This window comes from Micrasema longulum, unplaced genomic scaffold (assembly GCF_059751315.1).
Source record: "Micrasema longulum isolate JH-2025_06_02 unplaced genomic scaffold, ASM5975131v1 h1tg000423l, whole genome shotgun sequence".
In the NCBI taxonomy this organism is placed as follows: Eukaryota; Metazoa; Arthropoda; class Insecta; order Trichoptera; family Brachycentridae; genus Micrasema; species Micrasema longulum.
The window spans coordinates 85757-103117 of record NW_028277623.1 but is presented as its reverse complement, the minus strand read 5'-3'; the positions used below and the strand labels follow the sequence as shown (position 1 = coordinate 103117).

Genomic DNA, 17361 nt, shown 5'->3' with positions numbered 1-17361 from the left:
TTAACGATCGTCTGCAATTATCTTCTGATATTGTACTGGGCAATTATAAGACCGACTCTCGATACGTTCTCTCAAAAAGATAGTAAAACAGATGGAAAATATATAATAACTAAATTTGTTTTTTTCAGTGGTAACTTTCTCACGCCTAGATACTCTTATATGTTTATAGGAGATAACTTAGCGACATTATTTTCGCATCTCGGCGTTCATTTTATTAAACTGACAGTTACGTCAGAATTTGATTCGATTTCAAAATTTTCTTATTTCTGTCTCATATTTTTAATAGGCTTTTTTGAAAAAGAATTTGAACCTCAAACCGATCAAAAAAAATATGTTAATCGTAATTAAAGGAAAAATTGCTCATTGGAACAAAACTTTTGATACTTTTATTGCGTAGATAAACGTATCGAGAGGTTCTAGACCCGTCGGTATAAACCGGTGTACTTACAGCAAAACTTGAAGGTGAGGGGATCGGTAGTGTATCTTTGTAGTCGATCGGTCGATATCACGTCATACTGAAGCTACGTCATTTTAGAGCGTTAATATGTGTACCGTGACGTACGCTTCCCCTTGTTTTATATCGATGTATCTACCCAAAACTAAAGGGTGCGAGGTCGGTAGTATATCTATGTAATCGCTAAAAAAAATTATCTTCAACTATACCGTCAAGGTGAAGGTATGACGTCTTTATCTTCCTTTCATAATCGAGTCTCCGGTGCCGACCACTAGCGGCTCCTGACCAAAAACCTTGGCGGCGCATTTCATTTCATCTATGAACTTTATTAAGTTTAATAATATTTCGTCAATAAGCCTTACATGGTAAACGAGCGATAATAATATAAGAGCCCGCGCATCGGAACCGGGAACTTTAAATTCGCCATTGTTTTATTTGCATACTGTTTATACGCACATTTCAAATGAGTTGCCAAAAGAGATTAGGGATACTGGGTATATCGCATCGTTTTGTGCACTATTTTAAAACACTGTTTAAAAATAGGAATATCGTATGATTTCCTTTATTTTTATTACACTACATCCACAACATGGACACAGACTGAAAAACTTTTAAGTTCGTGAGTATGTAAGTTGAAAATTAATTAAAAATTAACAAATTACAATATTTTTGGATTGTCCAAATGTTAAAAGACAAAATACTGAATCTTACCCTCGGGCCTAGGGAGTCATTAAGATTAACAAATTACAACTTTGATGGAGAACATGGTTTAATCGGCCTCTTTACGCAGTGTGTAACATTCTCCATTTTAAAATATTACAACAGAGATGAAGAACATTTAAGAGAAGGTAATATAGAAGTCTAGGCATCTACAGGGCCTGATGACCTGTCAACGGCTAGTTTAAGTGGCCACTTTACACACTGTGTAACGTTCACCATTCTGCCCGTATTAGAACATCTATATTTCTTCAATTCTTTCATCTGTTAATGTTTGTGAAGTTAAAGAGCTGAAACCTTTATTTATGCGGGTGAGATTCATCTAATTAAATTATTTCACCTACATACTAGGCAACGCCTGAAAATGATATTTTTTCAATTTCTATACTTCTTCGTGGACCAGGTGGATTTATCAACAATATTTTGACTTTGTCCAAATTTTTGTAGACAAGGACTGGATTCGACTCCCTGGGGAGCTGTTTATATTAATATTCTCCATTTATATTATATTATATATTATACTCTCCATTTTGTAAATGTTTGAACATAAATATTTCTTCAATTCTTTTATATGTATACGAATTCAATTAACTGGATTTAGGTAGAGAAAAATCGTAAAACTTACTCAAAAACATTTGAAAATAATAAATGGTATATTTTAATATTGTAGGTATAACTGTATAATAAATTAACTAGTAGGTAGTCATGTTATTGTTCATTTTTGCATAAAAAAAGTCTGCCTTAAAACAGGTTGTACCTAGTTAGGCAGACTAGACATAATCCAGAGAAATCTATTACCTAAGTGTGTATGTAGTAGATGAAAAAATTGTTATTTTGTTGTTTATAAACCATAATTATTATTTTCATTATTATTATTTATTTTAATTTAGGTTTAGAGCTCAAACCTTAATTGTTGTGAAAAGATTCATCTGATTGAATTAATTTACGTACTAGGCAACGCCTAAAAACAATTTTCCAATTTTAATACTTCCTTTGGACCAGTAGATTTAATTGAAATGTTTTGCGTTTGTCCAAATTTTTGTAGACAAAAGAATGAATTACACCTTTTGGGAAGTCATGAAGTTATTGAATCATTCACTCAAATAAACAGATGAAAGAATTGAAGTAATATGTATGTTCAAGTATAGGTAAATGATGAATGTTACACAGTGTGTAAACTGGCAATTTAAACCAGCCAATAACAAGCCATAATCTTTGTAAATGTTCTTCATCTCTGTTGTAATTTGTGAATATTAAAAAAATGTGCATCAAAAACAGAATGTGGCACATTCCACGCAAGACTTTAGTAGTAAATTTATTGCAACAGAGATGGAAAACATTTTTGAGGGGGGACTGCGAATTTCTAGGTATTACAGGGTTTATGACCTCTTATTGGCTGGTCACATTCACCATTCTGCCTATGTTTACTGTGTTGACCATGTGTACTACGTTTGCTTGGCTGCAAAAGTCAGCCAATTACATGTCATACAAATACCTAGACTTCCATATTCCCTTTCAAATATGGTTTTACTCTGTTGCAATAAATTCATATCACTATAACTCCCTCGGGAGAAAATCCAACCTATCTACAAACATTTGGACGTTCTCAAAACAATGTTCATTAGTTAGAAATTTAAGGGATTCGTAAGCCCTTTGTGGAAGGCTTCGAGAATTGAGGAAAATGATAATTCAAGATTTACATAGTCCCTATTATCAGAAGAGAATGCACAATTAGTAAGATTCTAGTGAGGGTTTACAGATATAAATAATTACTAGTAGATTGCTGGTTTATTAAGGTTCTAATTTTTTATTGTTATTTTATTTTTTTCATTTATTATATATACGGCCTAAACCAATTGAATTACAACAGTTATATAAAGAAACATGTACAAGAAACTGAACAAAGAGAACATAAAACTATGTAGCAGAGACAAACAACGGCAATACAATAATGCTATACAATATATTCATTAAAACGTAAGACATAAGACTTTGAGCCAAACGATGCACAAACGTTGGTTTTGAAGAATCGGTCGTAAGTAAAATTTTAAAAGTGACGTTAAATTTTTTTTAAAAAAACCTATAGCCGAAGAAATGTCTCAGTAAGAAAAATTTACCATCCACAGTCACGCACCTTTCACAGTGCGCAAGCGAAGTAAGTTGAAACTTGGTCGTCTCGCGAAGTGCAGGTCGTCATTGTTCTCAGCGCTCCGTGTAAAAAAAGATAAATTTTGTGATTTCCACCTAACTTTTTAAAATTATTGCAATGGATTCGAATAATTCAGATAATATATATACATATTTATTTTTTTTATTCGGAAAACATACAGACATACATAATAAGTATTAAAAACAACAATTTTTCAACATAAAAATGCCAATTAAGTTTTCATAAATTATGCAAAAGATATAAACATTAAGTGTGACAAAAAAATAAATAAAAAAGAATTTCAAGTGAGAAAAGAATAATTGTTGACATTTGCGTTTTCCATGGAGGTAATAAATTAAAATATATTAAAATACCGAATGTACACTCCGAGCCATCCACGCACACACATGAACGCACATATAAAACATACACAAACATATACATTACATGCGGCACATATACATAGCATAAACCACTCAAGATGCACATTCAGCAACTATGCCAAATAATCGACCCCATGAAGAAATTTTCTGTACAAATGCAACGTGCAGTCAAAAATGTCTACATCAATACTGAGTCCATTATAATTTCTATAGGTACGTCAAATGAATGAATTCGAGGTATAATTGTTTTTACAAGTTGGTATATAAAAAGGGGAATAAATTAGAATCTGGTATAGCGTTTTGTAACCATTTTTTTTTTCATGTTTATAAGACATTTCGTTTCATTATCGCCTCTTATCACGTAATGTTTGTTGTTGTGCTATATACTTCATATATTAGGCTAAATAATAACTAAATTTAAATAAATTAAATTTGTCTTTCTTGCTTACCGTAACACTTTAGTTACTGTGTTTGCTTTACAGCATTTATTTCATAAGCTTATATCTTTGTATTTTTTGTTTATATGCTTACTGTTTTTTCTTGCATACCTTTGTTGTTATTGTTTTTTTTTTTTTACTTTGTAAAACTTTTTATTATATCCTTTCTAACTAATTTCACATATGCTTTCTGTATATTCTGTGTTTATTATTTAGTATGTTATCATTTAGTATGTTAGCATGTATTTATTTTTTGTAAATACTTTTTGGGCGTTAAACAACAAAATAAATAAATAAATAAGTAAATACAATGCAAAAAAACAATAAGAAAAAAGCGTACACGTATAAGCTTATATTGTTTGTTATCAGTTAAGTTAATTTTATGGGAAAGCATATTAAACCAATCATCCATTCATTCTCCTTTCCACGCCTAATGATGCATAAAGCACTGTATTGGTATATCAAATGCAGCGTACTTTTTTTTACATTAGGGTAAGATAATCAGTATTACGCTTAAAGGGCTATTCCAGGGACAGTAAAATATTTCAAGGTTATTTAATTGCACACCGAGTTTTTCTGGGTTATTATGCTGTATGTCGTTCGCACTTCTTCCCGACGTTTCAGATCGCATTACAGTGTCCATCATCAGGGTTGTGTACTTCAGCATCGATATGATAATGGATGCTGTAATGAAATCAGAAACGTAAGGAAAGAGTACGAACGACAGGCGGCATTACAACCCAGAAAAACTCATTGTGTATTTTTAAGTTATTTCATTGTGCAGAATCTGTTCGCCTCGGGGTCTGAAGGTCAGCGCGTTGGCCTACCAAGCAAGAGGTTTCGGGATTCATTCTCCGCATGGTTGATATAAAATATTTACTTATAAACGTGTTTTCACACTCCAATATTTCTCTGTCCCTAGACTGGCACTTGAAGGGTAACACTGATCACCATACTTTTTTGTAATAAAAATAATCAAGGTACGCTGCGTTTGTGTTCCAATTCAGTGTCATTTACACCGTTAGGTGCAAAAAGGAATTAATAATGAATAATTTTGCAGATATACAATCATTATTTATTTCTTTTTATTTAACACTTTATATACATATACAATATATATACATAAATTAGCGGGCATATTGTCTTAAGGCAATTTCTTCCTATCTACCCAAACCGTTCGGTTTGAGTAAATTACAAGTACATGGACATATTTGAATCTTACAATTTTATACAAAAATTAAAAAAACAAAGATTAACAAAATAAAAATATGTATAATATTAACACTATTCTACGAATATAAAAAAATAACATTTCACTATGAAGGAACAATTTAAATATTTAGATACTGACATTTCAATCTTGACTAAAATGTAAATAAAGAAGGGGCGTCTCTAACATTAGTGGGTAGAGTATTCCACAATCGAGCGGCTACTAATGCGAAAGAGGAGGCAAAAAAATTAGAGCGATGACAGGGTATTAAAAGGGTTCTCTCGTTACTAGAACGAAGAGATACTCCGTGTTGTGAAAGAGGTTGGAAGAGCTCTCTCAGATAAACAGGTGAAGTGGGATTATTTAAAATATCGTGAAGAAGTGATAGAATGTGAATGTTTCTTCTGTGCCTGATACTGAACCAGTGTAGTTGCGTGCGATACTCGGTTATGTGGTCAAATTTGCATTATCATCATTTTCTTTTTCGAATCCAGTAGTGCACAGGGTACTGCATTAGTTCTCTAATTGCCGCGTTTCTGGATCATTTTATCTCATCAGAGATTATCCTTTTACGCGTCAACCAGTTCAGAGTCAACAAAGCATGAGATTCAAAATTCGTAAAAAAATATATAAAAAAATAGAGGAAATGCACTTAGCCCCGGATATTACAAAAATCTTATAATAGTATTTTTTAATGGTTTAATAAATCAAATACAGTTAAACTCCAAGTATCTGAATCAATTGGGACCGGACTCCATTTGCATAATCAAAAATTCAGAAAATTAGATTTTTCCCGAAAGGGTATATATTAATTAATTACTGTATGTATGTTGAAAATGAAAATGAATGATTGGAAATGAAAAATAAGCTTTTAGTTAATTAAATGAAAAGGCAACGCTTTGACATGTTCAGCGTAGATAAAAGTGCTGTACATTAGTACAGTATGTACGTATTGTACTACAAATGGAAGTAATTGCTTGCTGAACATCTCTGTCAAAGTAAGCTGTTTGACTGTCACCATCCGTTTTCAAGTCGCTCACCTCTCAAGTCGTTATTTTGCGAATCGCAGTAGGTTTCCATCTTATTTTTATTTTTATGAAATTCTAAAAGCGAATATAATTAGTGATTTGGATAGTCGGAATTTGAATAATTGGAATTCAGCTGTACATACAGAAAAATAGTTTATTTGTTTAAATGTACAAAAAACAAAAACGGGTATTTTTTTCAAATTCGTGGTTTTAAAATATGGACATATTAAAAGCTAAACGGTATAATATGTATGTATATGATAGGCACTAGCTCTTTATAGCGGTAATTTTTACATATAAGTTTCTCTAGAGCTAGGTACCTTTCTTCTACGACTTTAAGGTTTTATCAGATCAGACACATTTTATTTTTGAAAAGTTTCTCTATCGTAACGTTGATTCGACAAAATCTATAAAAATAAATTATTTTTGTCTTTGATATAAACATTTATTCATTCATGTTTATTTATTACGGCATTTTCCATTTCCAATAAGGCAAGAATGTATTTATTATGTACATGATGTGATATTTTCTGGTATTTGAACTATAAAATTGACGTATTTTTGTTTCTTGGATCAGGTCTTAAAGTTTGAGTGCTGTTTTATGCAAGCATATTCAAATAAATATTCAAGAAAAATTCAAACGTCCAGTGTCAAAGAGTACCAGACTATTCTTCGACATAGCATGGACAGAACAAGAATTGAACGAAGTTATGCAGAAAGCAGCCAGCCATAGAAAGGTGAAGCTTAGATAATAGCACTTTTATGAATGTAATGAATAATCAAATCTACACAACAAATGGAATGTTTTTGACTTTGACTAGTTTTAATGATTTAAAGTAACATAAGACTTTTCTAGGGTTGTGGAAGTTTTCTGCAAATATAGAAATGCTTTTTTTGTGATCGACACTATTTTCAGAAGGTAATTGATACAGTTTTTTGTATGAAAGTGGTATGGCTATTTTTGGCAGAACATGGAATTTACTTTACGGCACCCGATAACACCAATATTATTTTTTTTAATTGTGGACTACCTGCTAACTGCATAACTTCGTTGAATTAATCATTTATGGCAGATACAGTTTTAATCCGATCCTTTTTCGATTTTTATTTCCATCTTGATATGTCTGTACCTTAGAGGCAGACGGATGCAAATCCAAACGTCAAATGTTCAACAAGAGCCTAAAGAGTCTACTTTCTCTTAGTGATTTCTAATCATTTGTAGCATTAAGTTTTCAATATCTTAATACATTGGTTCTTTCATTATAAGACTTCATTTTTTCAAAATCAATGGACATGATCATAAACTTGATACGAAAATCGAAATGTTATTTCATCAAATTCTGGATTTGCATCCGTCTGCCTCTGAGGTACAGATGTCACATACATATAATTTTTCATTATTTTTTTCTTTAATTTGTTTACACTTTTCGAGTATTTCCAAATTCTTTATTTAATCGTTTACCTATTTGGATTTCATAAAAAGTTTATTATTTTTTTTCAAACTATTTACTTTAGGACAAAAACGAGTCAACTCAAAAAATCAGCTTTTGGGAAACTGCAAAAGAAGAATGTAAATTGTGACACCTTCGTTTTTTTCGATTGTTTCGTATTTTTCGAAGTGAGCCCCAAAATAAGCGTAATGATAAAAAAAAATATTTAAGATTGGCAATTTCATTTTAATAAATATGTTATTTTTAAAATTATATGAGCATTTTTCATTTTTGGGTGAAAAAATCGAAAATCTACAAATTAACTATAAAATTATGAAAAAAAAAATTTTGGTCAAAAACCAAAAAATAGTTATTTAAAAAAACTGATATTTTCAGTCTGGAAAGATTTCAGTGCTCACTACTGTAACTCGAATATGTCGTTTTTGCACGATGGGGTATTTAATATTAAATTTTATCGGTTTAAATGACTGAATAATGTACACAATTTCACGTGCAATCTTCCTTCACTTGCGTTATGTAATAACACGTGCCTTTATTGAGTTGATATTAACTTTTTTACTATGAGGGTGGATAAAGAGGGGTGGAAAGGGTGGAAACACCGCGGCTTAATAACGCAGGATGCTAGGGCAAATTATACTGTCGCGAAAATGTACGAAGGAAGGAACGCACGTCACGTGATATGAACAGCAGTGTGCTAACCACAAGCTAGGGGCGGTTTCGAGAAAATTCAATAACAACCCCCTATCCGTGCCCGGTGGTGCATAGGCCCTTGGATTGTTTAGTTCTTTTAAGTGAATATCAAATCCCACTTCTTGTGTCCACGCAGATGAAGGATACAGGTCCGTGAGTGAAAAAGAAGCAGAACACTGGACAAGTGTTTTTGACTCGATGGTTGCTCTCAGGTAAAAATCCTGAATTAAAAAATCAAGCGGAGATAAGCCCGCATCGTATGGTATTGGTTGACGTATTCGCCTATCTTTTTTGAGGTCTTGCGTTTGGTTCCTGGCAAGGCGGACGTGTAATATTGATTTTGAATGTTGTTAAAACTTAAATATTTCATAGTTTTAGAACTTGTTCCTGAAGCGTAGGACTGATTACCTTAGCTTTGTGATATGACAGACGATCGAAATACAATGTATTGGGTTTTCCAAAGCAGTGCCCTATGCCCCATTTGATGCGGGAAATTGAATTTCGATGAATAAATCACCAATTCTTCCAATATTATAATATGAAAGTTAGTACAGCATTTGGTGAACCATCACTATTTTCCTATTTGCACACAGCGGTGCATAGAACACTGCTTTACTACATTTTTCAATATTTTTTCTATTGCGTGGAAAACAAGATGATTAGTCTTGCACTTCAGGTGCACCAGTCCAAATAAAGTGAAGTATATGGATTTCAACAATGTTTTGAGTATGTCCAAATGTTTGCAGACTAGCTGGATTTCCTCTCTAAGGAGTTATTAAGATCTTAATTTTTTGCAACAGAGTGAAAACATTTTTGAGAAGATAATATGGAAGTCTAAGCATTTACATGGCTATGACCTGTCAATGGCTGGTTTAAGTGGCCACTTTACACACTGTGTAACATTAACCATTTTGCCTATTTTAAACATCCACATTTTCTCAACTCTTCCATCTGTTGACTTTTGTGAAGTTAAAGAGCTGATATCTTTATCATGTGGGTGAGATTCATCCGGCTGAACCGATTCACCTACTAGGCAACGCCTCAAAACAATTTTCAAATGTTAATCCTTCTTCTTGTATCAATTAGTTAATTTAACAATATTTTGAGTGTTCATCCGGCTAAAAATTCAGAAAAATGGATTATTGTTAATATTAATAAAAACAAAGATTGTTTGAAATTTTTCGTAGTCAATAAATAATAATCGTATTTTTTTTATATTTCATATAATCCAGTCTCAACCATACCTCTCTAATTATTGGTTGGTTGGAAGAAATTGCCATTTGGCAATAAGCCTACAAATAATATTATTATTAATATTTAAAGCATTAACTTTGTGGTCAAACATTTTACTAAATGTTATTAAATATTTGTAAATAACCACTTACCGACTTTTCTATGTCTACCGGTTTTGAGACGTACCCGTCTCTTCGTCAGGACACCAATTAAACCAACATGCAAAACCCACTATACACCTTCACCATAGTTGTTGCACAAAAATATAAAACCAACACGACATGCATTTTAATAAGCACATGCACTGATTAGGACAAACATGTACTGATTAAATTATGAAAATATTCTCTTGTTTGAGAATTAATGGAAAAAGTAGAGAGGATGGAGGGAGGGGATAAGCTTAATAGATTTTATAGGGTGACCATTACAGTGGAACATCGTATAAAGGTAGACCGAAATCTCGAAACCGGTAGATATAAAAAAGTCGGTAAGTGGTTATAAAAATATTTAATAACATTTAGTAAATAACATGATGTACAAAAAGTTAAATAAATACCTTCGTTCGACATGATCGAAGTACACTGCGTTTGGTTTAGGTTTATGTTTAGAAAGGGGATGATGATTGCAACGTAAAACCACCCTTTAGACTAATATTTTTAGTCCGCCTAACCAGGAATCATGGTAGGCAAACAATCTTTTACAACACGAAGCGGACATACTTCCGATTTCAAGACTTTTATTTTATTTTACTTGTAGCCATCGAAATGAAAACACTCGTCCAGGAATCTCATTTTAATCTTCACACACGGATCTGTATTGCGAGACAATAAAGAGCAATAAATTCTCTTCTGGCAAATAGTTCACGGGAACCAAGAACCTTCCTTTATGTATCTACTATCGTATTGAACATCCACTAAAGTATAAAATCTACGTTCGGCTTCCCGGAATCGGTTTACTGCAAGCAGCTACATCTTTTTCTCCATTTTTTTTATATTTTAATCAACTCTTTTCAACTGAACCTTATAATATGATGAGCCTTACTTATAAACTTGGTATAAAGTTACTCCTAGGCAAAGGGGTAGAATAAGAATGGGAATACCATCATAATAAGAATGGTATTCCTATCCGTATTCTACTACTATGTCTAGGCGTAACTTTTTACCAAGTTTATAAGTAAGGCTCGATAGTAGTCTTAAAATTAAAGTCCTGCTGACAAGTTGTATGTATACAACTTGTCAGCAGGTTCTTATAAACTGCTTCGATTTTTCATACTTAACCTACATTAATAATATTTTTACTTTAAAAACATTACATATAATACCATAGTTTATAACATTATTAAAAATTAAAAACTATCGCTAATACAAAAAACTTTTTTCGATTAACCAAAATTTGAGCATACGTCTCACTCCTGTATTTAACTCAGTATTTTAAATATTTTTTGGTAACATGTAAATTTTTTTAGGTAAACTGTATTGCAGTGCCCTTTTGTCATATTAATTGCAATATATATGAACAGCTAGCTTTAGTATAGCCATACTAGTTAACCTGGTGTTGTTATCATGTACCAACTTGTGTTTACACTCGGAGTGCGACGCATGCTGACAAATTAAGTTGTACGAAAGTAGAGTCCTAACTGATAATTTATTTACAGATTTATACGTCGATGAAATGGAAATATTGTGTCTCTGGCGGTATACATCTTTATGTAGTAGCAATTTGATCATAGAATTTAGCAAAGTTTGAATAAAATTCATATCTGTTTCACTTGATAACCCCCAGGAAGTTATAATGTATCTTATGATTGATTTAGAAAGAGACAAATAAATAATTCTACAATTTTATCAAGATATTCTTGTAATCGGTGGGGTTCATGCTCTCTACCGTTCATATAAAAAAAGTATAAAGAAAGTTTTAGTGGCGCAAAATCTGACCGATCCAATAAACACATCATTTTGATTTGGTGAATAAAGAGTGATGATCTTCACCAATTCTATCAAGTACTGTCAACAATATTATTTAAATCACTAGGTATGTTATTCAATATTAATTAATTTATTTCGACGGCTTACACCTTTGACAATGTATACAATAATATTGAAAAACAATTATAATGAAACATAACACCTGAACACAGTATAAAAAATATATATACATGAAATAAAATCAGCAGAAAATAAGGAAATAATAAAGAAAAATTAAAAAAGAAATTATAACAAAGGTATGGAGCAAATTAACAATAAATAAAGGGTTTAAATATAAAAAGTATTGAAGTAATAGAGGTGATGTATCATAGCATAAACAGTGAAACAAGTAAAACACTTTAAATTGGTATAAAGATAAATTATATAAATCTAAGTTAAATCTGCCAACATATATTTTTTAATTGAGAATGTATATTATTGTTTAGTATTCATAGGTAAAGTTGTTCATTTTTTTTTCTTGTTCATTTGTCTTGTTTTGTACACCATTTATACCTGGTATGTGGTGTAGTGGTTAAGATGCTTGACTCGCACACGGAAGGCTCCGAGTACGATTCCTAATGAGAACACAAAAAAATATTATATGTTTTATATTAAGCCTGGGTGTTCTTTGCCGTAATAGACCACTGTAATAAGCTTCCTGGCCTGTTGTTGTGCAAATTAAAAAATGCCTTAAAACAAGTTTTATCTATATATTCCAGAGAAAACAACAGAGTGGAAAACATTTTAAAGGAGATTTGCAGGGATTATGACCTGTCATTGGATGGTTTAAGTGGCCACTTTACACACTGTGTAACATTCATCATTCTGTCTATGTTTGAACATCCGTATTTCTTAAAATCTAGAATTATGAAAACTGAAAAATATTTTCAGGCGTTTCCTAGTATGTAAATGAAATAATTCAGATATATGAATCTCACCCGCATAAAAAAGGTTAAATAAATGGAAGAAATATGTGTGTTTGTTCAAACATAGGCAGAATAGTGAATGTTACACACTATTTAAAGTGGCCACTTAAACCAGCCAATGACACGTCGTAAGCCCTGTTAATGCCCAAACCTCAATAATATTCCCCTCTCAAAAATGTTTTCCCTCTCTGTTGCAATAAACTTTATCATCATCATTCCCTTTCCCCACCTTATGGTGCAAAGGGCACTACTTTGGTAAATCAATCGCAGCGTATTTTGATCATTTTTGTTACTTGAAGGTAAGATGATCAGGGGGCAGTCCAGGGACTATGAAATATTCTAGTATAAAAACGCCTTTTTAAATAAATGTGTCATGTCAACCATGTCGGGAATCGAACCCGAGACCTCTTGAATGGTAGGCAAATGCACTGACCCCTACGCCACGAAGCCGACAATAAAGTTTAATAAAAAAAATGTTTAGGTGTGTAATTCTTTTCATGTTAAATCAAATTTACAGAAGAGGAAATTAAGAGAATAATTCAAACTCACGGAACGGAAGTCCGAGGTTCGAACTTCACTTAACTAAAACTTGATTTCTATTATCTAATAGTAAGGTATTTACAACTCGTTGAAAATGACCTCAAAATTGAAATAATTGGGTAGATAATTTACATTTTCACCAGAACCTGTAGTTGGGGTCTACATCCAAGGTGCACGAAAAGAATGCGGAAGTGTTATGTGACGCTGTTCAGTTAAGTTTAGATGAAAATTAGCTGGTCGCGTTTCACGAATATATTATATTCTCGAATATTCAGTCGCCAATTTTTATCGAAACTCAACCGGGCAACGTCAAAACACATTACCGCATTCCTTCTGCGCGCCTTGAACGTCGACCTCGTCCATACATAATTGTGGTAATACCTACGTCAAAAAAGCGGAAAACATGCAACAAACTGCATACATACTATCAATTATATTGCAATTTGAGTGACGCGTGTCAAGCCATTAATAAACGCTGCAGTTTTAATTAAATGCAATTATTTATTCTGTGGCTCGGATCTATAAGGACCAATGACGTTAATCGTAATATTACAAGAGAGGCATTAATTTATTTATTTTATTTTAGTCATCTTTATTTTTGTTTTTTTTTGCACCACAACAGGACAGGGCCTCGATTATGATAAGAATATCAAGACGTCATACCTTCACCTTGACGATAAAGTTGAAGATAAATTCTCTCTAGCGATTACGAAGATACACTACCAACCCCCCCACCTTCAAGTTTGGGATAGGTACATCGATATGAAACAAGGGGAAGCGTATGTCACGGAACACATATCTACGCACTGAAATGAATGCTTCAGTATGACGTTATAGTTGAAGATAAAAGTATGCCGACCGACTACTTAGATACACTACCGATCCCCCCACCATCAAGTTTTGATGTAATTATATCGGTTTATACCGACGGGTCTAGAACCCCTCGATACGTTTATCCACGCATTAAAAGTGAGAAAGATTTTATTCCACTTAGCAATTTTTCCTTGAATTGCGATTTAATTCAAATTTTTATCGTTTTGAGGTTGGCACGTTTTTTCTTAAAAGCTTATTCAAAATATAAGCGAGAAATTAGTAAATTTTTAAGTCGAATTAAATGCTGACAACGAAACGAGTGGCTAGATGCAAAAAAAATGTCAACATTAAGGAGTATCTAGGCGTAAGAATGTTGCTACTATAAAAATATAATTGGTTATTAAATTTTTTCCATCTGTTTTACTATCTTCCGGAGTGTACGTATCAAGACGTTAAAGCAGCCGGCTTTGTAGTCACTCGGTAGATAAATAAAGACGATCGTTAAGCATGCAAGTATCAAAAGTCTTTTAAAAACCATGTTCAAGCAAGCATTTTTTGCTTGAATTGGGATTTAGTGGAGTTTGTAATCGCTTTGAAGTGGGCTATTTCTATCACAGAAGCCTATTTAAAATATAAATGAGAACTATTTTAAATGTCAATGAAGTAAGGAACGCGGACTAATTTTTGCGGTCATCCTTTGGTTCGTTTTGATCATATTATGTCGAGATGACAAGAAGGTAGAACATTACGAGGAAGATACAGATAGAACAGAAGTTAGGTATACGTTCATAACTGAAGCCAAGGAGGCCCATTTACAGAAGTGAATTACAACACGTAACACCCAGGTTTAAGAAAAATCACATTCAACTTGTTATTTTTTTATCCTTTTTGTTAGTTTTCTCATTTTTATAATTAATATTCAACGGGAAATTAAATTAATATATAAAATAATGAGCTACAAATTTAAAATTAGAAAAATAGATAAACCATTGTAAATTTGAATCAAATGGTATAGTAATAATTTAAGCAAAGATTTATTCATAGCATATCAAAATTCAAACTTAGTACACGTGTGTTTAAGTATTTACAAATGAGATTTATGTTTTTTATAATATTATTTTTACTAGAGCACACATAAGAATATACTTATGTTTGCCCTAATAACTGATTTAAAAAAAATAAATTATTTTATTCAGGTCAATAAATATAAGTTTACAATATGACTACTAAATACAATCTTTTTGTATAAAATTAATACATATATTTGCATTAACGTTTCCCATTGCGTAAAAGAAAAAACAATTCGTGTGTACATAATGGGGAATGACGTCCTACAGTAATTTGTTTATTTAATATGATTAATATTTTGAAACTACACTGGTCTGTCTGTCTTATATGTACTCGTAATTAATTATTTTTTTCTGAAATAAATAAGTTAAAATACTTGTTCCTTACGCTCATTAGTTTGTAAATTGCTTAGTAGATTTTTCAACACTTGAATGTATTATTTCTCTCTAACTACAATACTTTCCTTCAATATTTGTTACTTTATAGCACTATAGAATTCATAAAACATGTTTTTCCACTTTAGCTGGTGCAGTATTATAATAATCCACTAGAAATAAAGTGTTTCAAATCCACCGCACAATATTCCTTCGTATATATTCCAGGTAACTTGAGTAAATGTAAACAATCATGATAAAAGCGGAATTACATTACTTTATAGGGTGATGTATTGATAAGGTTGTGCTATTATTTTAGCGGAAATTAATAGACCAGTCATCCTAACGAACTCCTCAAATTTGATGGGATTCCATGTAATCTTCTTAATACGCGTATCAAAATTATTTCCATTTCTGATTAAGGAAGGCACTCGTCAAACGTAGTCAATAATATCATTTTAAACCAATGACGTATAATTTAATATCTCTTTAACATTTTGAACCAATGACGTATAATTTAATATCTCTTTAACATCTACATAATAGACGGCATTTCAATTCGTGGGTAGATATTTATTTATTTGAAGGACTTATGCAGTCCATTCTAACAATGGTAAATACAATTTATTTTCATAAATACAAGCACTAATAAAATAAAAAACAATTAAATAAAATTAAAGCTAGGACAAAAAAAAATTACTACCATAAGACAAGATCCGGTCGATCTTAGTGAATTTTTAAATCTATAAAGACTTACACTAAAAAAAGTCCAGATCTTGTTTCGAGTTTACAATACGACACAATGCTTTGAGTATGTCAAAATGATATGTCTAATTTTATCAATGCTTTAAGTATGTCAAAATGTTTCCAGACAAGCTGGATTTTCCCCCTGTCTGCAAACACTCAAAACATTCAACAAAATTTTGGGTTTGTCCAAATTTTTGTAGACAAGGACTGGATTCAACTCCCTGGGGAGCTGTACATATTAACATATTACAACAGAGATGAAGAATATTTAAGAGATGGTAATATAGAAGTCTAGGCATCTACAGGGCTTATGACCTGTAAACGGCTGGTTTAAGTGGCCACTTTACACACTGTGTAACATTTACCATTTTTCCCGTATTTAAACATCTATATTTCTTTAATTCTTTCATCTGTCGATGTTTGTGAAGTTAAAGAGCTGAAACTTTTATTTATGCGGGTGAGATTCATCTAATTGAATTATTTCACCTACATACGAGACTAGGCAACGCCTGAAAATCTTGATCTGAAAATAATCTGATGATGAAATGAATCTGAAAATAAAAGTTTAAGCTCTTTAACTTCACAAACATCAACAGATGAAAGAATTGTTACATTAACTGAACTAGCACCAATCACATTCTCGGGAAGGCCATTCCATTTCTCCACAACTCGGTTTGTCAGGAAGTTCTTCCTGGGATTGGATGAGAAGGAGGTAGTGTTTAGTTTCAATGAATGACCTCTGAGATGGCGGTTTTCATTCATAGTGAACATTGATTTCAACTTGGGTACTTTATATTGCTCAGTTAAGATTTTGAACGTTTCAATCAAATCACCACGCTGCCTCCGCTCTTCCAGTGAACTTAACCCGAGCTCCCTTAAGCGGTCCTCATATGATTTATTTCTTAGAGAAACTACAATTTTAGTTGCTCTTCTCTGGACTTTCTCCAACAACTCTGTGTCTTTTTTAAAATAGGGACTCCAGATTTGGTAGGCATACTCCAGGAGTGGACGAACATATTTTTTATAAATTTTGAGAAACAAGTCTTACACATCTACACAAGTCTAAGAGGGAATTAGTAAGTTTGACAATTTCGATAATATGTGATTCCCATTTAAGATTACAAGTAATCACAACTCCGAGATCGTTTTGTGACGTTATTACTTGCACTTGATTTCC

General features: G+C 32.2%; 1 protein-coding gene across 1 annotated transcript in view; it reads left to right on the top strand.

Moving 5' to 3' along the window:
* LOC148281668 (hemicentin-2-like) overlaps positions 1-17361 on the top strand; it is a gene marked incomplete at its 5' end in the record, with an annotated part of 150352 nt that overhangs the window by 93826 nt on the left and 39165 nt on the right. The window lies entirely within an intron of this gene.